Source organism: Loxodonta africana, chromosome 25 (genome assembly GCF_030014295.1).
Source record: "Loxodonta africana isolate mLoxAfr1 chromosome 25, mLoxAfr1.hap2, whole genome shotgun sequence".
In the NCBI taxonomy this organism is placed as follows: domain Eukaryota; kingdom Metazoa; phylum Chordata; class Mammalia; order Proboscidea; family Elephantidae; genus Loxodonta; species Loxodonta africana.
In genome coordinates this window covers 1,842,108-1,866,170 of record NC_087366.1, presented here as the reverse complement: position 1 = coordinate 1,866,170, position 24,063 = coordinate 1,842,108, and positions in this window count along the sequence as shown.

The window sequence follows — 24,063 nt, the reverse complement described above, 5'->3', positions numbered from 1 at the left end:
GATTTGGTGATTTCCTCTTCGATGTTCTTTTTGTTGATGTAGAGGAATCCAAGTGATTTTTGTACGTTTATCTTGTAACCTGAAATTCTGCCGAACTCTTCTATTAGTTTCATTAGTTTTCTGGAGGATTCCTTAGGGTTTTCAGTGTATAAGATCATGTCATCTGCAAATAGAGATAATTTGATTTCTTCCTTGCCAATCCGGATGCCCTTTATTTCTTTGTCTAGCCTAATTGCTCCGGCTAGGACCTCCAGCACAATGTTGAATAAGAGCGGTGATAAAGGGCATCCTTGTCTGGTTCCCGTTCTCAAGGGAAATGCTTTCAGGCTCTCTCCATTTAGAGTGATGTTGGCTGTTGGCTTTGTATAAATGCCCTAATTATATTGAGGAATTTTCCTTCAATTCTTATTTTGCTGAGATTTTTTATCATGAATGGGTGTTGGAATTTGTCAAATGCCTTCTCTGCATCAATTGATAAGATCATGTGGTTGTTGTCTTTTGTTTTATTTATATGGTGGATTACATTAACGGTTTTCCTAATATTGAACCAACCTTGCATACCCGGTATAAATCCCACTGGGTCATGGTGGATTATTTTTTTGATATGTTGTTGAATTCTATTGGCTAGAATTTTGTTGAGGATTTTTGCGTCTATGTTCATTAGGGATATAGGTCTGTAATTATCTTTTTTTGTGGTGTCTTTACCTTTTTTGGTATCAGGGATATGGTGGCTTCATAGAATGAGTTTGGTAGTATTCCATCCTTTTCTATGCTCCGAAATACCTTTAGTAGTAGTGGTATTAACTCTTCTCTGAATGTTTGGTAGAACTCTGCAGTGAAGCCGTCCGGGCCAGGGCTTTTTTTGTTGTTGTTGTTGGGAGTTTTTCGATAACATTTTCAATCTCTTTTTGTTATGGGTCTATTTAGTTGTTCTACTTCTGATTGTGTTAGTTTAGGTACATAGTGTGTTTCTAGGCAGTGATTCATTTCTTCTAGCTTTGCAAATTTGTTAAGAGTACAATTTTTCACAATAATCTGATATAATCCTTTTAATTTCAGTTGGGTCTGTTGTGATATGGCCCATCTCATTTCTTATTCAGATTATTTGTTTCCTTTCCTGTATTTCTTTATTCAGTCTGGCCAATGGTTTATCAATTTTGTTAATTTTTTCAGAGAACCAGCTTTTGGCTTTGTTAATTCTTTCAGTTGTTTTTCTGTTCTCTAATTCATTTAGTTCAGCTCTACTTTTATTATTTTTTCTCTTCTGGTGCCTGATGGATTTTTTTGTTGCTCACTTTCTGTTTGTTTAAGTTGTCGGGACAGTTCTCTGATTTTGGCTCTTTCTTCTTTATGTGTGCATTTATTGATATAAATTGACCTCTGAGCACTGCTTTTGCTGTGTCCCAGAGGTTTTGATAGGAAGTGTTTTTATTCTCGTTGTATTCTATGAATTTCTTTATTCCCTCCTTAATGTCTTCTGCAACTCAGTCTTTTCTGAGCAGGGTATTGTTCAGTTTCCAAGTATTTGATTTCTTTTCCCTGATTTTTCTGTTGATTTCTACTTTTATGGCCTTGTGGTCTGAGAAGATGCTTTGTAATATTTCGATGTTTTGGGTTCTGCAAAGATTTGTTTTATGACCTAATATGTGATCTATTCTAGAGAATGTTCCATATGCACTAGAAAAAGAAGTATACTTTGCAGCTATTGGGTGGAGTGTTCTGTATAAGTCTATGTGGTCAAGCTGGTTGATCGTAGCAGTTAGATCTTCCATGTCTCTATTGAGCTTCTTACTGGAGGTCCTGTCCTTCTCTGAAAGTGGTGTGTTGAAGTCTCCTACTATAATTGTGGAGGTGTCTATCTCACTTTTCAGTTCTGTTAAAGTTTGTTTTATGTATCTTGTAGCCCTGGCATTAGGTGCATACAGGTTTAATATGGTTATATCTTCCTGGTCAATTGTCCCTTTTATCATTATGTAGTGTCCTTCTTTATCCTTTGTGGTGGATTTAACTTTAAAGTCTATTTTGTCAGAAATTTATAGTGCCATTCCTGCTCTTTTTTGCTTGATATCTTTTTTTCCATCCTTGGAGTTTTAGTTCGTTTGTGTCTCTAAGTCTAAGGCGTGTCTCTTGTAGGCAGCATATAGACGGATCATGTTTCTTTATCCAGTCTGAGACTCTCTGTCTCTTTACTGGGGCGTTTAGTCCATTTACTTTCAGTGTAATTATAGATAAGTATGAGTTTAGTGCTGTGATTTTGATGCCTTTCTGTGTATGTTGTTGACAATTTCATTTTTCCACTTACTTTTTTGTGCTGAGACATTTTTCTTTGTAAATTTTGTGTTCCTCATTTTCATAGCAGTTGAGTTTATGTTTGCTGAGTCGTTATGTTTTTCTTGGTTTTTATTTTGGGTTATGGAATTGTTAGAACTCTTTCTGGTTACCTTAATATTTACCCGTATTTTTCTAAGTAAAAACCTAACTTGTATCGTCCTATGTCATCTTTTTTTCCTCTCCATATGGAAGGTCTATGCCTCCTGTGTTTAGTCCCTCTTTTTGGTTATTGTAATCTTTTACATAATGACTTCAGTAGTTTCTGTTTTGAGCATATTTTTCTTTTTAAGATTAATCATTTTGTTTTTGTGATTTCCCTATTTGAGTTGATATCAGGAGGTTCTGTTCTGTGACCTTGTGTTCTGTTGGTAAATGTTTTAATTTCGCCTTCATGTTTCAGAGAGAGTTTTGCTGGATATATGATCCTTGGCTGGCAGTTTTTCTCCTTCAGTGCTCTATATATGTCATCCCATTGCCTTCTTGACTGCATGGTTTCTGCTGAGTAGTCTGAACTTATTCTTATTGATTCTCCTTTGTAGGTGACTTTTCTTTTATTCCTGGCTGCTTTTAAAATTTTCTCTTTATCTTTGGTTTTCACAAGTTTGATGATAATATGCCCTGGTGATTTTTTTTTTGGATCAATCTTATAGGGGGTTTGATGAGCATCTTGGATAGATATCCTTTCGTCTTTCATGATGCCAGGTAAGTTTTCAGCAGACAGATCTTCAACTATTCTCTCTGTATCTTCTGTTATCGCTCCCTGTTCTGGAACTTCAATCACATGCAAGGTATTCTTCTTGATAGAGTCCCACATGATTCTTAGGGTTTCTTCATTTTTTTTTAATTCTTTTATCTAATTTTTCTTTAACTATATTTGTGTAAATTGCCTTATCCTCCAACTCCCTGACTCTGCATTCCAATTTCTCGATTCTCCTCCTCTTTTGTCTAATTCTGTAATTTTATTGTTAATCTTTTGGATTTCAGAATCCTGTGTCTCTATGGATTCTTGCAACTTATTGATTTTTCCACTATGTTCTTGAATAATGTTTTTGATTTATTCAACACCTTTATCAGTGTGTTCCTTGGCTTTTTCTGTAGATTGCCTTATTTCATTTCTGAGATCATCCCTGATATTTTGAAGCATTCTGTGAATTAGTTTTTTATATTCTGCATCTGGCAATTCCAGCATTGTATCTTCGTTTGGGAAAGATTTTGATTGTTTAATTTGGGGATTTGTAGAAGCAATCATGATCTGCTTCTTTATGTGATTTGATATCGACTTCTGTCTCCGAGCCATCTGTAAGGTATTGTAATGATTTATTTTATATTTGCTCACTGAGCCTTAGCTTGTTTTTCTTTGTTTCAGCATACCCAGGTGGGCTACTAGATTGTGGTGTCCTGATTGTTGTAGCCTTTGAATCACTTATGTCCTATTAGTAGCTGGTTTGGTCTGTTACCAGATATATAAGCCTAAGAGTCCATTCACCATTCTTGAATAGAATCAGCTTAGGTGTTCCGATTTTGGGTCACCAAATGTGTGGTGTAGACTGTCACCTATTAACTTAGAGGAGTAGTGGTGATAGTTGTGTGCACCAGATTCTAGTAGCAGCAGGGGGTCACACTCCAAGGAGGGCAGGATGCTGACAGCCTTCCCCCAAGTGCCAGTGAGGTAGGTGCGTCTCTATTCCTAAAGCACTTTGGTGAGTGGGCTCTGGAGCTGTACCTTAGGCATCCAGTGCTTGTATCTCTAAAGATTGGTAGGCGTCAATATCCTCAGACCCCTTTGGCAGGTGGCTAGGTGGTTTGGATGGAGCTTCAGCCCTCAGCTCCCTGCTGTGGATCAGTGTGGGCTCTGTTTGACAGGTAAGATATCAGACCTGGAAAACTTGTCTTTCCAGTGCTCTGCTAAAACAATTACAGTCAGATCTCTTTCAGAATTGCCTTTGCATTATAATAGCCACCTTGTTCCCTATAGGGATGAAAGCCCAAGACTGTGGATCTTATTTGCTTGGCTGGAGCTGGTTCTGTATTTTCATTCCAGTATAGGGAAGTCCGGAAAGGATTTTTCCTCCCTGGATTGTTAGTAGCTGCTTCTCTCAGGCCAGAAGAATGGATTAGAGGAAAAAAAAATCCTGGACGAGCAGGCGCATTTCACTCCCTGGCCCGGGAAATACCAATGTTAATGAAGCCGCCTGGGGCAGGGAGGGTAGGGATCAGATAGATAGGAGAGAGTAGCATCCAGCAATATAGACAAAGTTACTTATCTTTCTTGGTGGTGACTGTTTTATCTGAGAGGCGTGTAGCCTGTGTGCACTGGCTGGGTCAAGATTGCCCCCGAGGGTCAGGCCTGTGTTCCATTCTGTGCTTGTGCCCCCTCAGAAGCCGTGGTCAGCTTCTCTGCTCCTAGTCCAAAGCCCAGCGCCAAGGTTTCCTGGCTGGGACACTGCACTCCAGGCTCCAAAACCAGTCATTGCTTCCCAGTGATTTATCCTCCTATAAGCCACATCATTGTGCAGCCTGCGTGCGCTGGCTGGGTTTCCCCCAAGGTTACTTCAGGGGGCTAGGGCTGCATCCCGTGCTTGCACTGTCTCAGGAAGCTGTGCTCAGCTCCTCTGCACTTAATACAAAGCCTGGCGCCAAGGGTTTCTGACTGGGACGCTGGCTCCAGGATCCAAAAACAGTTGCTGCCTCCCCGTGGTTGCTTGTTCTCTTTTCATCTGTGTCAGCTTGCAGCCTGCTTGCACTAGCTGAGTCTCTACTGAGGTTACCCCAGGGGGTTAGGGGTTAGGGCTGTGTCCCATGCTTGCCCCGTCTCAGTAAGCTGCAATCAACCCTACCACTCGGCACCAGGGAACCACAAGGGCTTGAGGCTGTGGCATGGGACGCGGGTTCCAGAAGCAGTCGCTGCTTCAGGGTGTGGTTTTTCACTCCCCTGTCACTCAGGTCAACTCTTTAGATCTGTGTTTGATGGTCAGGGTTCCTAGATTGTCATGTATGTGATCGATTCACTTGTTTTTCCAAGTCTTTTTTGCAAGAGGGATCCGCGGTAACTCCTACCTAGTCAGCCATGTTGGTCCTGACTCCGACCTTTCTTTTTTTTAATTTTTATTTTGCTTTAAGTGAAAGTTTACAAATCAAGTTAGTCTCTCACACAAAAACGTGTATACACCTTGCTACATACTCCCAGTTGCTCTCTCCCTAATGAGACAGCCCGATCCCTCCCTCCAATCTCTCTATTCGTGTTAATTTTGCCAGCTTTGAACTCCCTCTACCCTCTCATCTCCCCTCCTGGCGGGAGAGGCCAATATAGTCTCAAGTGTCCACCTGATCCAAGAAGCTCACTCCTCACAAGCATCCTTCTCCAGCCCATTATCCAGTCCAATCCCTGTCTGAAGAGTTGGCTTTGGGAATGGTCCTGTCCAGGGCCAACAGAAGGTCTGGGGACCATGACCACTGGGGTCCTTCTACTCTCAGTCAGACCATTAAGTCTGGTCTTTTTATGAGAATATGGGGTCTGGATCCCACTGCTTTCCTACTCCCTCAGGGGTTCTTTGTTGCGTTCTCTGTTTATGACCTGATTTTGAGGCTTTCATCATCCTGTTTACTCCCTCTAAATATACTCATTTTTCTCTCTCTCTCCTGAAACATAACCATGAATTGAACACTATGCTGTGTGGGGAGGGGATGAGGGGGAAGAAGAGGGCATCTGAACAACACAGACAAAACAGGACTGTCACTTTTCTCATTCTAGATTCTACATTGCCATTCATGCAGACCAACATCAAATTTGCCTCACTGCCTATGTTGTTTTCAACTCGCAGTGTCTTGCTATCCATGAAAATCTTCATGTGTTTTTAAACTACTTTTTTCAAAGTGTAAGTGGAGTCTTCTAATTGTTCATTAAGATCTATTTTCTCTTTCTTCTATAGTAGTTAGGTGCTTGGCTACTCAACTAGAGATGACATTTCCCAGCCTCCCTTGCAGGTAGATATTGTCATGGAGTATAAGAGGATAAGCAGAAACATATATCCGTTACTGAATACCTGTTGCTGTCAAGTTGATTCCAACTCACACCGACCCTATAGGACAAAGTAGAGCTGTCTACAGGGTTTCCAAGGAGCAGCTGGTGGATTCAATCTGCCAACTTTTTGCTTACCAGCCAATTTCTTAATAACTATGGTCTAGCAGTCTCATTTTCTAGTCATCTCAGGAGTTTAGATATATTTCTGAACTCATTTTAGACTATCTAGGAAATTTTCTATAATCTCCTCACCAGTCTGGATCTTAGTCTCTCAGTATTCCCATTCAAAGTCTTAAGAGAAAGTCCAATTGGGCCAGCTCAGCCAACAGAGTCATAGGTCAGGTGTCCACTCTGGTTCAGTCATCTGTGGCTGAGACGACAGAGTCTTGAGATAAAACTATGACAGCCTAAATTCACGTCTTCGAGTGATGATGAGAGGCAGTTTCAGATAAAAGCATGGGACTAAGCATGAACTCCTAATCACATAGAGTTTCTGGAACTGCAAAGTCAAGGACCAGATCTTAGGTTACGCATCCATACCTAGGCACTGACAACTGAGGAGACCCAGTGTGGAAAATTGCCCTGCTCACTTGTGGTAAATTGTTACAGTGGTGGCCTCCAGTGAACAAAACCTCCTGGTGTTTGCACCCTTGTGTAGCCCCCTCCCATACTGACTCTGGACTTGATCGTGTGACTTGCTTTGGCCAATGAGACATTAGCAAAATGATGCCAGCAGAGGCTTGATAAGTGCTTGCATACCAGGGCTTGTCCTTGGAAGGTAAACGCCATGATATGAAGAAACTTGGGCTAGATTACCGAATGGTGAGAGGAACTAGAGGATGAGAGGCCGTCTTGGATGTCCTAGTCCCAGTCAGGCTTCCAGCTAAATGTAGCCCATGAGTGAACTTAGCTATACCATGTGGAACAAAACCACTCAGTTGATACTAGTCAGTCCACAAAATCATGAAAAATAAAAAAATTGCAGTCGTTTTAAGTCACAAAGCTTTGCGGTGTTTTAAAAAAACAACTTCTTTAGATAATTGAACTTTTCTACATAACTGAAATACCTCCCCTCTCTAAAATCTCCTTAACTATAAAACCCATCTGGAAATCCAGGTGTCTGGCCCAGGACTCTTGGAGAAAATTTTCTGACAGTGGTGGCCAAAGGACCCTCAAAATGGGATCCTGAGATGTCTTCCTTTCCTCCTGTCTTCCTGAAAATAAAAAAGAAATCCGTAAACAACGAGGCATAAGAATGTTCCATTAACTAGCCAGATAAGACCAAGTTCTCAAACAGTGCCCCACACTTCCCTGTTACATAATTTCTTTCCTCTTCAATAAATACATCAACATTAAGAAAAGGGTGTGACTCTTTCTAGTTCTCCTGAGGCACCAGGAAAGAAAACTCTCATTGAATGTCTCCTGTTCTACTGATCAGTTTCCTGTGAGGTGGCCCAATGTATGATGGGTTGTATGCCCTTAAAGACTAAAGAAAAAAAAATTCTGGTTAATGCCAGAGAGATTACCCAGAGAGGTAAAAATCACCATCTCCTGAGGTCATTCAAAACAGTACTAGGTATGATGTCTCAGGGGCCCCTGGGTAATGCAAACGGTTAAGTGCTTGACTACTAGCCGAAAGATTGGCAGTTCGAACCCACTTAGAGATGCCTCAAATGATAGGCCTGGTGATCTGCTTCAGAAAGGTCACAGCCTTGAAAACCCTGTGGAGAACAGTTTTACTCTGCACACATTGGGTCATCATGAGTCACGGTTTCACACGACATCCCAATTAATTGGCCTAATATGTTTAGTGCTTCTGTTCTACCTCCTGGTTCCTTGCATAGTGCCTGGGTTCTTAAAAGCTTACAAGTGGCCATCCAAGGCACAACAATTGGTCTCTATGGGCCTGGAGCAACAGTGGAAGAAGGAGAGTAAGGAACAGGAGGAGAATATGGAATGTGTTTCTAATTTCCTCCATGAATATCTGGTGGGGCAGTGGTTAAGAGCTCAGCTGCTAACCAAAAAGGTTGGCAGTTGAAACCTACCAGCCACTCCTTGGAAACCGTATGAGGCAGTTCTACTCTGTCCTACAGGGTTGCTATGAGTCAGATTGCCATGAGACTGTAAGAACTGGATGGTGCCCAGCTACTATGACCGAACCTTTTGAGCAAAGAGCCTAGACAATCCTGATCAAAACGGGGTAAATGCAGAAAAGAGTTTAAAATTCTCATGGAATCCAGACTTTCTGGAACCATGGAGGCTGAATGAATTCCTGAAACTAATGCTCTGAAATAATCTTTAAACCTTAAACCAAAAAAAAATCTCCTGAAGTCTTCCTAAAACTAAACAATACCCTAGCTTAAGTAGTAAAAATGTCTGCTTGGAGCATTGTGCTCTTTGAAGGACTATATGGGATCAAAGTAACAACAGCAACTCAAAAGATTAGATAGGAACTTCAGGGGGCAGTGAGTTTATGTTAATGTGGAAGGAACAACTCAGAAACGGAGAGTGAGAATAGTTACACAACTCAAAGAACGTAATCAATGTTACTGAATTGTGGTGAATTGGTGTATGTTTTGCTGTACATATTCTCAACAACAATATAAAATTTTAAAAATGATATTGTGGTCCCAGGAAATATGGACGGAGCACACTGACCACCTCAGCTGTGGTAGATCAGCTGTTCCCTGAGTTCATGGTCCCCACAGCCCTCAGCCCAGCAATTCAGTCCCTCAGGTAGTTTGGATGTATCTATGGAGCTTCCATGACCTTGTCTTGTACAAGCTGTTCTGGCTTCCCAGTATTGTGTACTGTCTTACACTTCACCAAAGTTACCACTTATCTGTTGTCTATTTAGTGTTTTTCCGTTTCCACGCTTCCCCCACCCCTTGTAAACATCAAAGATTGTTTCTTTTTGTGTGCAAACCTTTTTATGAGTTTTTACAGTAGTGGTTTCATACAATATTTGTCCTTTTGTGGTTGACTTATTTCACTCAGCATAATGCCCTCCAGATTCATCCATGTTATGAGATGCTTCACAGATACGTCATTGTTCTTTATCATTATGTAATACTCCATTGTGTTGACACACAATATTAACCATCAGAGTCCACTCCTTGTCAACTTAGCACCTGTACCCATCTCCCCAAACCATACATAATCTCTAAATAAAGACAATTACAAAGTCATACTTAGTCTTAACATGATGTAACTAACACGCGATTAATTCAAAACGCACTAGCCCCATTTACATCTTATATTTTGTAAGTGAAGAAAGCAAAAATATTTGATGCACACATACAAAGCAGAAATACTCATAACAATTACAGTCCTCGTTTCTGCAACTGGTCACGTGGACTTAAGTGGTATTTAGAACTACCTTCTTCCAACACCCATTCCATATTCCCTTTGCCCTCAGCAAGAACCTGAGCAGGTCATGGTTTTTTGCCTGGTGGGATGACCCAAATCTTCATTCCTGAAGGTTCTGGGCCATTAGTAGCCCTGTCAGAATTGAGTTACTATAGTTTTCCATTGACTTTAATCACAGGACATGCTAGTACTAAGAGATGCCCTAAGGGATCTCCTGCGTTCCACGCATACTCCTCTTTATCCCCATTATGTAATATCAATCTGATTTCTTCTTGGTAATCAGGATCAATCACAGCAGCCAGTATGCTAACTCCCTTCTTTGCCTGTTGATCCAGTTGCTAGGTGGCATTCTTAGCTTCCAGTTCAATGGAGTCAGTGATGTGTCTCCAGGTGGGCGTGTTCTTCCCTTTGGAACTAAGACCTCCAGACTGAAGAGCATAAGATCATGGGGACAGGAAGTGAAAATCTTGTGAGTGGGTCACTAGGGGTAATAGTGAGTGAAGCCACTCCCATTTCCACTTCTCGATTTTTGGACCCATGAATCCTGGCTATGGATGAAACAGCAACATATATTGGATGCTAATTTAAAGCATATACAGCCTCCTGGAGAACATTACCCCAATTCTGCAAGGTATTGTCACCTAGCTGGTGCATAGTGGTGTCTTTAGGAGTCCATTCCATCATCCTATCAAGCCAGCTGCTTCAGGATGATGAGGAACATGGTAAGACCAGTGAATTCTATGAACTTGGGCCCACTGCCATACTTTATTTGCTGTGAAGTGAGTCCCTTGATCAGAGGCAATGCTGTGTGGGATAACAATGATGGTGAATAAGGCATTCTGTAAGCCCACAGATGGTGGTTTTGGCAACATCGCTCAGGGAAGTCAAATCCATATCAGATTAAGTATCTATTCCAGTAAGAACAAATGCTGCCCTTTCCATGATGGAAGTGGTCCAATGTAGTCAACTTGCCACCAGGTTGCTTGCTAAGCACCTTGAGGTATGGTGCCATATTAAGGACCCAGTGTTGACTTCTGCTGCTGGCAGATTGGGCACTTAGCAGTGGCTGTTGCCAAGTCTGCCTTGGTGAGTGGAAGTCCATGTGGCTGGATCCATGCATAACCTCCATCTCTGCCACCATGGCCACTTTGTTCATGAGCTCATTGAGCAATGATGTGACTGGCTGGGGAAAGAGAATGACTGGTTTTCACAGAACGCATCATCCTAGCCACTTGATTGCTAAAATCACCCTCTGCTGAGGTCATGCTCTGGTCCGCATTCACAAAGGGCACATATATATTTACTTCTTTGGCTCATTCAGAGAGGTCTGTCCCCATAAATCCTGGGCTGCAATTTTCCAATCATATTCCTTCCAAGAACCTGACCATCCAGCCAAACCATTGACCACAACCCTTGAATCAGTATACAATTACACATCTGGACATTTCTCCTTCCAGACAAAGTGAACAACCAGGTGCACTGCTCGAATTTCTTCCTTTTGGGAGGATTTTCCTTCACACTGTCCTTCAGGGAGGTAGCAAAAAGGGGTGTAGTGCCGCCGCTTTCCATTTTTGAGTGGTGCCTGCATATTGCACAGAGCCATCTGTAAACCAGGCACAAGTTTTCTCTTCTGTAGTCAACCGATGGTAAGGAACTCCCCATGAGGCCATAGGTGCATACTGGGAGATGGAAGGTAGTGTGACAGGAGTGGAGACCAAGGGCATTTGGGACATTTCCTCATGCAACTTGTGCCTTCAGGTCCTGCTCAGGCCCGATCTTGTATATACCACTTCCATTTAATGATGGAGTGCTGTTGTGCATACTCTGTGGGTCAGACAACATCCAGTTCATAATGGGCAGCTCAGGCCACATGGTGACTTGGTGGCCTGTGGTTAAGCATTCAGTCTCTACTAAGGCCGCATAACAAGCCAAAAGCTGTTTCTCAAAAGGAGAGTAGTTATCTGCAGAGGATAGCAAGGCTTTGCTCCAAAATCCTAAGGGTCTGTGTTGCAATTCACCAGTAGGGGTCTGCCAAGGACTTCTGACAGCATCGCTATCTGCCACTGACACTTCAAGCACCATTGAATCAGCAGAGTGGGAGAGTGGCTTCTCTTGTTCTAGGCCCCACTCAAAACTAGCAGCTTTTAGAGTCACTTGATAAATAGGCTAGAGTAGCAAACCTAAATGAAGAATATGTTGCCTCCAAAATCCAAAGAGGCCCACTGGGCATTGTGCCTCCTTTTTAGTTGTGGGAACAGCCAGGTGCAATAAATAACTTGTCCTTCACTTTAGAAGGAATATCTCGACATGACCCATACCACTGGACCCGTAAAAATATTACTGAGGTGGAAGATGTCTGAATTTTTGTGGGATTAATTTCCCACTCTTTGGGAGCAGGCAAATGCTTTACCAATAAGTCCAGAGTCATTGATACTTCTTCCTTACTAGATCCAATCAGCATAATGTCATCAATGTAGTGGACCAGTGTGACATCATATAGAAGGGAAAGATGATCAAGGTCCCTGCTGACTAAATTATGACATAGGGCTGGAGAGCTCATGGAGCGCTGCGGTAGGCAAGTGGAGGTGTATTGCTGGCCTTGCCAGCTCAAGGAGGACTTCTGATGGTCCTTCCAAACAGGCATGGAGAAAAAGGCATTAGCCATTTCAGCAGCTGCACACGAGTTACCAGGACATGTATTAATTTGCTCAAGCAGTGAAACTACATCTGGAACAGCATCTGCAATTGGAGTCACAATCTGGTTAGGTTTTTGATAATCTACTGTTGTTCTCCAAGGTCCATCTGATTTTTTCACAGGTGACATAGACGAGATGAATGGGGGATGTGGTGGGATGCACCACCCCTATATCCTTCAAGTCCTTGCTGGTGGCAGTAATGTCTGCAATTTCTCCAGGAATTCAGTATTGCTTTTGGTTTACTGTTTTCCTAGGTAGGGGTAGTTCTAATGGCTTCCACTTGGCTTTTCCTAACAAAATGACTCTTTCTCCATTTGTTAGGGATTCAGTGTGGGGTTTCTGCCGGTTATTGAGTATATCTATTCCAATAATATATTCTGGAACTGGAAAAAGTCACTACGAGGGGATTTGGGGACCCATTGAACCTACTATGAAACAAACATGAGCCAAGACTCCATTAATAACCTGACCTCTGTGTGTGTCCCACTCTGACTGGTGGGCTACAGTGCTGTTTTGGTTCTCCTGGTATATGTGTCAGCTCAGAGCTAGGATCCAGTAACCCCCCAAAAGTCTGATTATTTTCTTTTCCCCAATGAAAAGTCACTCTCATAAAAGGTTGTAGACCCCTTTGGGGAAGGGTAGGAGAGAGATTAACTGTATAAATTTTTAATAGTGTACTTGTGTCCTTCCTCATGAGGACTTGGCCTTCCCTTCATTCAAGGGGTTGTGGGTCTTTAAATTCACTCAAGTATGGGAGTTCACTGAGGACCCTTCAAGTTAGACTGCTGCTCACCTAACCAAGAATTCTCCTATTTCTACAGATCAAGTAAGTATTTAGTATGTTTCCTATCTATTTCACTCCTAGGGACACCGTGATTAAGTAGTCATAAGTCCATATGAATCAGACTATTCTGATTACTGCTTTGACTCTGCTGTCCATGCTGACCATGCCCACCTTGTCTTTCTCGATTGAGTGCCACCACTTGGCCCCTACTATCACAGGGTCCAGTCAACCCAATTGTATTGAGGTGTCTTAATTCAGTTAGGGCAGTTCCCACTCTCAGATCTGATTTACATAAAATAGTAATCACAGCAGCCTTCAAGGATGCTGGATTTCCCTTCACAAATTTGTTCCTCACCAAAAAAAAAAAAAACAGTTGTGGTAAAAGGTGTGTTCTTTGGGCATTCCATGTGTGGGTCTGTGGGTTTAACCTAATAAATCCACCTCAGCATGCCTTTGAATACCTTCTTCTACAGTATACCAAGGCAGGTCTGCTACTTCAACTTGATTTAGTGTAGGCCACTGTGTAATCCATGCTTCAGCAACCCAAACAAATGAACTATTAGATCTTTCCCTAATTTCTTGAGGTGAAACATTGAAGAATCTGTGCTTAGTGGACCCATATCAATAAACTCAGACTGATCCATCTTTATGTTCCTTGCAGCATTATCCTGAACCCTGAATAACCATTCCCACACCTATTCCCCAGGTTCCTGTTTGTACATATTAGAAAAGTCAAGCAGTTCTGTTGAAGTGTAGCATACCTCCTCCTGGGTCACACTTTCTACTACATCTCTTTGGGGCTCGGTGGGACTTAATCTAGTTATAGGTCTAGAAGCCAGAATCAGTAGTGTGGAGTTGTTTTGAGAACATTCAGCATTGTGTTGTAAAGCATCTGCCTCAGATGATGCCCCAGGCAATGGCTCAGGCAAGGGCTCTTTAGAGACAGCTAGGCAAGGGCTAATTTCATCAGACGGAAGTGGAGGGGCTAATGCCTTTACTGGGGAGGGTGGGGTAGCAGACACACATGAAGTAATCTCTGCAGATGGAAGTGGTTCTATTGGCAGGAGTGATTAAATGGAATTTAGGGGCTCAGTGTCTCCAGCTTTCTAACTATCTGCCCATATGTCCCCATCCCAAGTTTCAGGATCTCATTTCTTCCCAATCAATGCCCTTACTTTAGCTTCAGACAGCTCTCGAAGTTGGCAATTGAAGAGGAATTGCAATTCAGCCACTCTTACAATAAGACTCGGGTTTGGTTTTTGGCAATATCAGCACTGGTACTACAGAAACAAGGCTTTCCTTCAAAGCACAAGTGGATACTTTGAGGTCGTTTATGCGGCACTTGAACTTTGACACTGAAGCCCCGAGTGCATCTCTTTCTTTCGCCAGTTTGTCAAGTGAAAGTAGGACCAACCAACCAGCTTCCTTATACTTCTCATTATGAGAAAATTATTGAAAGGTATCATATATGCAATCATCCAGAGCCTAGCCTTTCACCAATGCCCGATCTATTGGTGGTGATAATTTGCATACTTAAATTGCCTCATGCCATGGATTAGCAGTGCCCTCTTTACTACTGAAAGCAGAGTCATCAACATCTTTGAGACTAACCAGACTTGAAAACTAATTTAGAAAACTCATCCTTACAATTTTGTTTCCCTAGAACCACTCTCGGTACCAAATGTCTTAGGCTGGGTTCTCTAGAGAAGCAAAACTAGTCAAGTTTATAAATATGTATATAGAGAGATTTACATCAAGGAAACAGCTTACGTGATTGTAGAGTTGCAAGTCGGTGGATCAGCATAGAGGCTTCTCCTGATTCATGTAGCCACAGGGGCTGGCAAACCCAAGATTAGCAGGCTGGAGAGCAGGGCTCCTGCTCACAGGCTGTGAAGGTTGATGAATCCCAAGATAGCAGGTAAGCTGCTAGCTCCAGTCCCAAGAACTGGAGGTCAGATGAACAAGAGACAGGTGCAGGATCCAGAATAAGCCAAGAGCCTCGGCAAGATGGACAGAAGGAAGTAGGTGGCAGAGGGTGAAGAGATAAAGGCTGAGCGGGGAGTGAGCCACCACAGGCCCTACCTGCACTGATACCACTTGGAAGATTCCATTATGAGGGTGATCACATACCAGATTTCAAGAGGGAAGTGACCACAACATCATACAACTGCCAAAACACAGAGAATCATGGCCCAGCCACGTTGAGACATGCAATCTTAACCATCACACATGCCCTTTGATTAAAATCAGTGGAAAATTACAGCAACTGAGTTCCAACATGACTACTAATGGCCCAGACCCTTTAGGAATGATAGTTTCGGTCACCCCACCAGGCAAAGAGCCACGACCAGCTGAGATGCTTTCTTAGGCCAAAGGGAATATGGAATGGGTGGTGGAAGAAGGTAGTTCTAAATACCACTTATGCTCATGCGACCAATTGCGGAAACGAGAACTGTAACTGTTATGAGTTTTTCTGCTTTTTGTGTGTGCATCAAATATTTTTTTTTATTATTAACCTTTATTGAGCTTCAAGTGAACTTTTACAAATCGAGTCAGTCTGTCACATATAAGTTAATATACATCTTACTCCTTACTCCCACTTGCTCTCCCCCTAATGAGTCAGCCCTTCCAGTCTCTCCTTTCGTGAGAACTTTGCCAGCCTCCAACTCTCTATCCTCCCATCCCCCCTCCAGACAGGAAATGCCAACACAGTCTCAAGTGTCCACCTCTTATAATTAGCTCACTCTTCATCAGCATCTCTCTCCCACCCACTGTCCAGTCCCTTTCATGTCTGATGAATTGTCTTCGGACATGGTTCCCATCCTGTGCCAACAGAAGGTTTGGGGACCATGACCGCCGGGATTCCTCTAGTCACAGCCAGACCATTAAGTATGCTCTTTTTATGAGAATTTGGGGTCTGCATCCCACCGATCTCCTGCTCCCACACGGGTTCTCTTTTGTGCTCCCTGTCAGGGCAGTCATCGATTGTGGCCGGGTACCAACTAGTTCTTCTGGTCTCAGGATAATGTAGGTCTCTAGTTCATGTGGCCCTTTCTGTCTCTTGAGCTCATAGTTATCCTGTGAGCTTGGTGTTCTTCATTCTCCTTTGATCCAGGTGGGTTGAGACCAATTGATGCATCTTAGATGGCCGCTTGTTAGCATTTAAGACCCCAGACACCACATTTCAAAGTGGGATGCAGAATGTTTTCATAATAGAATTATTTTGCCAATTGACTTAGAAGTCCCCTTAAACCATGGTTCCCAAACCCCCGCCCTTGCTCCGCTGACCTTTGAAGTATTCAGTTTATCCCGGAAACTTCTTTGCTTTTGGTCCAGTCCAGTCCAGTTGAGCTGACCTTCCATGTATTGAGTATTGTCCTTCCCTTCACCTAAAGCAGTTCTTAACTCCTAATTAATCAGTAAAAAACCCTCTCCCTCCCTCCCTCCCCCGCTCATAACCACAAAAGTATGTGTTCTTCTCAGTTTTTACTATTTCTCAAGATCTTATAATAGTGGTCTTATACAATATTGTCCTTTTGCCTCTGACTGATTTCACTCAGCATAATGCCTTCCAGGTTCCTCCATGTTATGAAATGTTTCACAGATTCGTCACTGTTCTTTATCGATGTGTAGTATTCCATTGTGTGAATATACCACAATTTATTTAGCCATTCATCCGTTGATGGACACCTTGGTTGCTTCCAGCTTTTTGCTATTGTAAACAGAGCTGCAATAAACATGGGTGTGGATATATCTGTTCGTGTGAAGGCTCTTGTTTCTCTAGGGTATATTCCAAGAAGTGGGATTTCTGGGTTGTATGGTAGTTCTATTTCTAACTGTTTAAGATAACGCCAGATAGATTTCCAAAGTGGTTGTACCATTTTACATTCCCACCAGCAGTGTATAAGAGTTCCAATCTCTCCGCAGCCTCTCCAACATTTATTATTTTGTGTTTTTTGGATTAATGCCAGCCTTGTTGGAGTGAGATGGAATCTCATTGTAGTTTGAATTTGCATTTCTCTAATGGCTAATGATCAAGAGCATTTTCTCATGTGTGTGTTAGCTGCCTGAATATCTTCTTTAGTGAAGTGTGTGTTCATATCCTTTGCCCACTTCTTGATTGGGTTGTTTGTCTTTTTGTGGTTGAGTTTTGACATAATCATGTAGATTTTAGAGATCAGGCGCTGGTCGGAGATGTCATAGCTGAATATTCTTTCCCAAACTGTAGGTGGTCTTTTTACTCTTTTGGTGAAGTCTTTAGATGAGCATAGGTGTTTGATTTTTAGGAGCTCCCAGTTATCTGGTTTCTCTTCGTCATTTTTGGTAATGTTTTGTATTCTGTTTATGCCTTGTATTAGGGCTCCTAGGGTTGTCCCTATTTTTTCTTCCACGATCTTTATCGTTTTAGTCTTTATGTTTAGGTCTTTGATCCACTTGGAGTTAGTTTTTGTGCTTGGTGTGAGGTGCAGGTCCTGTTCCATTTTTTTGCAAATGGATATCCAATTATGCTGGCACCATTTGTTAAAAAGACTATCTTTTTCCCCAATTAACTGACACTGGGCCTTTGTCAAATATCAGCTGCTCATATGTGGATGGATTTATATCTGGGTTCTCAATTCTGTCCCATGGGTCTATGTGCCTGTTGTTGTACCAGTACCAGGCTGTTTTGACTATTGTGGCTGTATAATAGGTTCTGAAATCAGGTAGAGTGAGGCCTCCCACTTTCTTCTTCTTTTTCAGTAATGCTTTGCTTATCCAGGAGTGCTTTCCCTTCCATATGAAATTGGTGATTTGTTTCTCTATCACCTTAAAAAATGACGTTGGAATTTGGATCGGAAGTGCATTGTATGTATAGATGGCTTTTGGTAGAATAGACATTTTTACTATGTTAAATCTTCCTATCCATGAGCAAGGTATGTTTTTCCACTTAAGTATGTCCTTTTTAATTTCTTGTAGTAGAGCTTTGTAGTTTTCTTTGCATAGGTCTTTTACATCCTTGGTAAGATTTATTCCTAAGTATTTTATCTTCTTGGGGGCTACTGTGAATGGTATTGAATTGGTGATTTCCTCTTCGATGTGCTTTTTGTTGATGTAGAGGAATCCAAGTGATTTTTGTATGTTTATCTTATAACCTGAGACTCTGCCAAACTCTTCTATTAGTTTCAGTAGTTTTCTGGAGGATTCCTTAGGATTTTCTGTGTATAAGATCATGTCATCTGCAAATAGAGATAATTTGACTTCCTCCTTGCCAATCCGGATGCCCTTTATTTCTTTGTCTAGCCTAATTGCCCTGGCTAGGACTTCTAGCACGATGTTGAATAAGAGTGGTGATAAAGGGCATCCTTGTCTGGTTCCCGTTCTCAAGGGAAATGCTTTCAGATTCTCTCCATTTAGAGTGATGTTGGCTGTTGACAGATGCCCTTTATTATGTTGAGGAATTTTCCTTCAATTCCTATTTTGGTGAGAGTTTTTATCATAAATGGGTGTTGGACTTTGTCAAATGCCTTTTCTGCATCAATTGATAAGATCATGTGGTTTTTGTCTTTTGTTTTATTTATGTGATGGATTACATTAATGGTTTTTCTGATATTAAACCAGCCTTGCATACCTGGTATAAATCCCACTTGATCGTGGTGAATTCTTTTTTTGATATGTTGTTGCATTCTATTGGCTAGAATTTTGTTGAGGATTTTTGCATCCATGTTCATGAGGGATATAGGTCTGTAATTTTCTTTTTTTGTAATGTCTTTACCTGGTTTTGGTATCAGGGAGATGGTGGCTTCATAGAATGAGTTGGGTAGTATTCCGTCATTTTCTATGCTTTGAAATACCTTTAGTAGTAGTGGTGTTAACTCTTCTCTGAAAGTTTGGTAGAACTCTGCAGTGAAGCCGTCTGGGCCAGGGCTTTTTTTTATTGGGAGTTTTTTGATTACCGTTTCAATCTCTTTTTTGTTATGGGTCTATTTAGTTGTTCTACTTCTGAATGTGTTAGTTTAGGTAGGTAGTGTTTTTCCAGGAATTCATTCATTTCTTCTAGGTTTGCAAATTTGTTAGAGTACAATTTTTCATAATAATCTGATATGATTCTTTTAATTTCAGTTGGGTCTGTTGTGATGTGGCCCTTCTCGTTTCTTATTCAGGTTATTTGTTTCCTTTTTTGTATTTCTTTAGTCAGTCTAGCCAGTGGTTTATCAATTTTGTTAATTTTCTCAAAGAACCAGCTTTTGGCTTTGTTAATTCTTTCAATTGTTTTTCTGTTCTCTAATTCATTGAGTTCAGCCCTAATTTTTATTATTTGTTTTCTTCTGGTGCCTGATGGATTCTTTTGTTGCTCACTTTCTATTTGTTCAAGTTGTAGGGACAGTTCTCTGATTTTGGCTCTCTCTTCTTTTTGTATGTGTGCATTTATTGATATAAATTGGCCTCTGAGCGCTGCTTTTACTGTGTCCCAGAGGTTTTGATAGGAAGTATTTTCATTCTCGTTGCATTCTATGAATTTCCTTATTCCCTCCTTAATATCTTCTATAACCCAGTCTTTTTTCAGGAGGGTATTGTTCAGTTTCCAAGTATTTGATTTCTTTTCCCTAGTTTTTCTGTTATTGATCTCTAGTTTAATGCCTTGTGCTCTGAGAAGATGCTTTGTAATATTTCGATGTTTTGGATTCTGCAAAGGTTTGTTTTATGACCTAATATGTGGTCTATTCTAGAGAATGTTCCATGTGCACTAGAAAAAAAAGTATACTTTGCAGCAGTTGGGTGGAGAGTTCTGTATAAGTCAATGAGGTCAAGTTGGTTGATTGTTGTAATTAGGTCTTCCGTGTCTCTATTGAGCTTCTTACTGGATGTCCTGTCCTTCTCCGAAAGGGGTGTGTTGAAGTCTCCTACTATAATTGTGGAGGTATCTATCTCGCTTTTCAATTCTGTTAAAATTTGATTTATGTATCTTGCAGCACTGTCATTGGGTGCATAAATATTTAATAAGGTTATGTCTTCCTGATCAATTGTCCCTTTTATCATTATGTAGTGTCCTTCTTTATCCTTTGTGATGGATTTAACTTTAAAGTCTATTTTGTCAGAAATTAATATTGCTACTCCTCTTCTTTTTTGCTTATTGTTTGCTTGATATATTTTTTTCCATCCTTTGAGTTTTAGTTTGTTTGTGTCTCTAAGTCTAAGGTATGTCTCTTGTAGGCAGCATATAGACGGATGGTGTTTCTTTATCCAGTCCGAGACTCTCTGTCTCTTTATTGGTGCATTTAGTCCATTTACATTCAGCGTAATTATAGATAAATAAGTGTTTAGTGTTGTCATTTTGATGCCGTTTTATGTGTCTTGTTGACAATTTCATTTTTCCACATACTTTTTTGTGCTGAGACGTTTTTCTTAGTAAATTGTGCGATCCTCATTTTCGTAGTGTTTGACTTTATGTTTGTTGAGTCGTTACGTTTTTGTTGGCTTTTATCTTGAATTATGGAGTTGTTATACCTCTTTGTGGTTACCTTATTATTTACCCCTATTTTTCTAATTAAAAACCCAGCTTGTATTGTTCTATATCGCCTTGTATCACTCTCCATTTGGGAGTTCTATGCCACCTGTATTTTGTCTCTCTTTTTGATTATTGTGATCTTTTACATATTGACTTCAGTGATTCCCTGTTATAAGCATTTTTTTTTAATTAATCTTAATTTGTTTTTGTGATTTCCCTATTTGAGTTGATATCAGGATGTTCTGCTTTGTGACCTTGTGTTGTGCTGATATCTGATATTATTGGTTTTCTGACTAAACAACATCCTTTAGTATTTCTTGTAGCTTTGGTTTGGTTTTTGCAAATTCTCTAAACTTGTGTTTATCTGTAAATATCTTAATTTCGCCTTCATATTTCAGAGAGAGTTTTGCTGGATATGTGATCCTCGGCTGGCAGTTTTTCTCCTTCAGTGTTCTGTATATGTGGTCCCATTCCCTTCTTGCCTGCATGGTTTCTGCTGAGTGGTCTGAACTTATTCTTATTGATTCTCCCTTGAAGGAGACCTTCCTTTTCTCCCTGGCTGCTTTTAAAATTTTCTCTTTATCTTTGGTTTTGGCAAGTTTGATGATAATATGTCTTGGTGTTTTTCTTTTTGGATCAATCTTAAATGGGGTTTGATGAGCATCTTGGATAGATATCCTTTCGTCTTTCATGATGTCAGGGAAGTTTTCTGTCAGGAGTTCTTCAACTATTTTCTCTGTGTTTTCTGTCCTCCCTCCCTGTTCTGGGACTCCAATCACGCACAAGTTATCCTTCTTGATCGAGTCTCCCATGATTCTTAGGGTTTCTTCATTTTTTTTAATTCTTTTATCTGATTTTTTTTCAGCTATGTTGGTGTTAATTCCCTGGTCCTCCAGATTTCCCAGTCTGCATTCTAATTGCTCGAGTCTGCTCCTCTGAGTTCCTAGTGCGTTGTCTAATTCTGTAATTTTATTGTTAATCTTTTGGATTTCTACATGCTGTCTCTCTATGGATTCTTGCAACTTACTAATTTTTCCACTATGTTCTTGAATAATCTTTTTGAGTTCTTCAACAGTTTTATCAGTGTGTTCCTTGGCTTTTTCTGCAGTTTGCCTTGTTTCGTTTGTGATGTCTTGAAGCATTCTGTAAATTAGTTTTTTATATTCTGTATCTGATAATTCCAGGATTGTATCTTCATTTGGGAAAGATTTTGATACTTTTGTTTGGGGGGTTGTAGAAGCTGTCATGGTCTGTTTCTTTATGTGGTTTGATATGGACTGCTGTCTCTGAGGCATCACTGGGAAATTTGTCTTTCCAGAAAATCCGCTGACTGGGACGCTGGCTCCAGGCTCCGAAAACAGTCCCTGCTTCCCCGTATTTGTTCGTTTTCCATCTCTAAATCTGTGTTTGTTGTTCAGGGTTTGTAGATTGTTATGTATGTGATCAATTCACTTGTTTTTCCGAGTCTTTGTTGCAAGAGGGATCCGAGGTAGCGTCTACCTAGTCTGCCATCTTGGCCCCGCCCCCTGCATCAAATATTTTTGTTTTCTCAAGTTATAAAATATAAGATGTAAATAGAGCTAGTGCATTTTTGGTTGTATGTGTGTTCATTGTACCATGTTAGGCAAAAGAATGACTTTATAATTGTCTTTATTCAGAGATTATGTATGGTTTAAGGAGATGTGTACTGGTACCAAGTTGACAAAGGGTGAACTGTGATAGTTAAGAGTATGTGTTAACTTGGCTGTACCATGATTCTCAGAGTTTTGGCAGTCACGTTATGTTGTGGTCACTTGCCTGTTGAGATTTGATATGTGATTGCCCCCATGGTGCCATACGATGTGAGTAGGCAATTGGTCGAAGAGGAGTTTCCTTGGATGTGTGTCCTGCATCCAATGTGCACAGACATTCTGGCAGGGCTCGGAGGGGTTTGCTCATTCTGGATTCTGCAGCTGGGTCCTGTTCACCTGACCTCCAGTTTTTGGGACTTGAGCTAGCAGTTTACCTCTGGTCTTGTCTGCCAGCCTTGGGATTCGTTGACCTTCACAGCCTGTGAGCAACAGTCCTGCTCTCCAGCCTGCCGAACTTGGGTTCACCAGCACCTGAGGCTACGTGAATCAGGAGAGGCCTCTATCCTGACCCACAGACTTGTAGCGTTATGGCCTCTAAAACCGTGTGAGCCCTTTTCTAGATATAAATCTATATATATACATATTTATACACTTAACTGGTTTTGCTTCTTTAGAGAACGCTGCCTAAGTCAGAGCATTCACACGGCATACAAATGCCTTCGTTTATTTGGCCTGTTCAGAGAGGTCTGTCACATGCCATTTCTTCCTACTTCCTTGACTTCAAATCTCCAATCATGTTCCTTACACGTCCCTGGCTATCCAGTCAAACTGTTGGCCACAACCGGTGAATCCATGCACAATTGCATATCTGGCCATTTTTCCATCCATGTAAACTGAATACTCATGTGCACTGATTGAAGTCCTGCCCATTGAGAGGCTATTCCCTTACCAGTGTCCTTCAGAGAGGTCCCAGAAAGGGGCTGTAGTGCTTTGCTTCCACTGTCCACGTTCAGATGGTGCTTGCATATCATGCAGAGAAACATCTGTAAACCAGACACCAGCTTTCTCTTCCTCAGTCAACTGATCATGAGGCCATAGATGAAGACTAGGAAAGGGCAGGTAATGTAACAGGAGTGGAGACCATAAGCATTTGGGCCATTTCCTCATGCGACTTACTTGAGCCTTCAGATCCTGCTCAGGCCTGATATCATAGATATGACTTCCACTTACTGACGGAGTGATGCTGAGCACATCTGATTTTATGGCTCTGTGAGTCAGACAACACCCAGTTCATGATGGGCAGCTCAGGCCACATGGTAACTTGGTGTCCCATGGTTAAGTGTTCAGTCTCTACTAAGGCCCTGTAACAAGCCAAAAGCTGTTTCTCAAAAGGAGAGTAGTTAAATGCAGATGATGGCAGGGCTTTGCTACAAAATCCTAAGGGTCTGCACTGTCATTCACCAGTAGGAGCCTGCAAAGACTCCAGACAGGACTCCAAACAGCATCTCTGTCTGCCACTGACACTTCCAGAACCACTGGATCTCCCAGATCGTATGGCCCAAGTGGCAGAGCAGCTTTGACATCAGCCTGAATCTGTTGCGGAGCTTTCTCTTATTGTGGGCCCCAGTCAAAACTGGCTGCTTTTCAAGTCATTTGATAAATAGGCTGGAGTAGCACACCCAAATGAGGGATATGATGCCTCCAAAATCCAAAGAGGCCCAACAAGTGTTGTGCCTCCTTTTTAGTTGTAGGAAGGGCCAGATACATCAACTTATCGTTCAGTTTACAAGGAATATCTCAACATC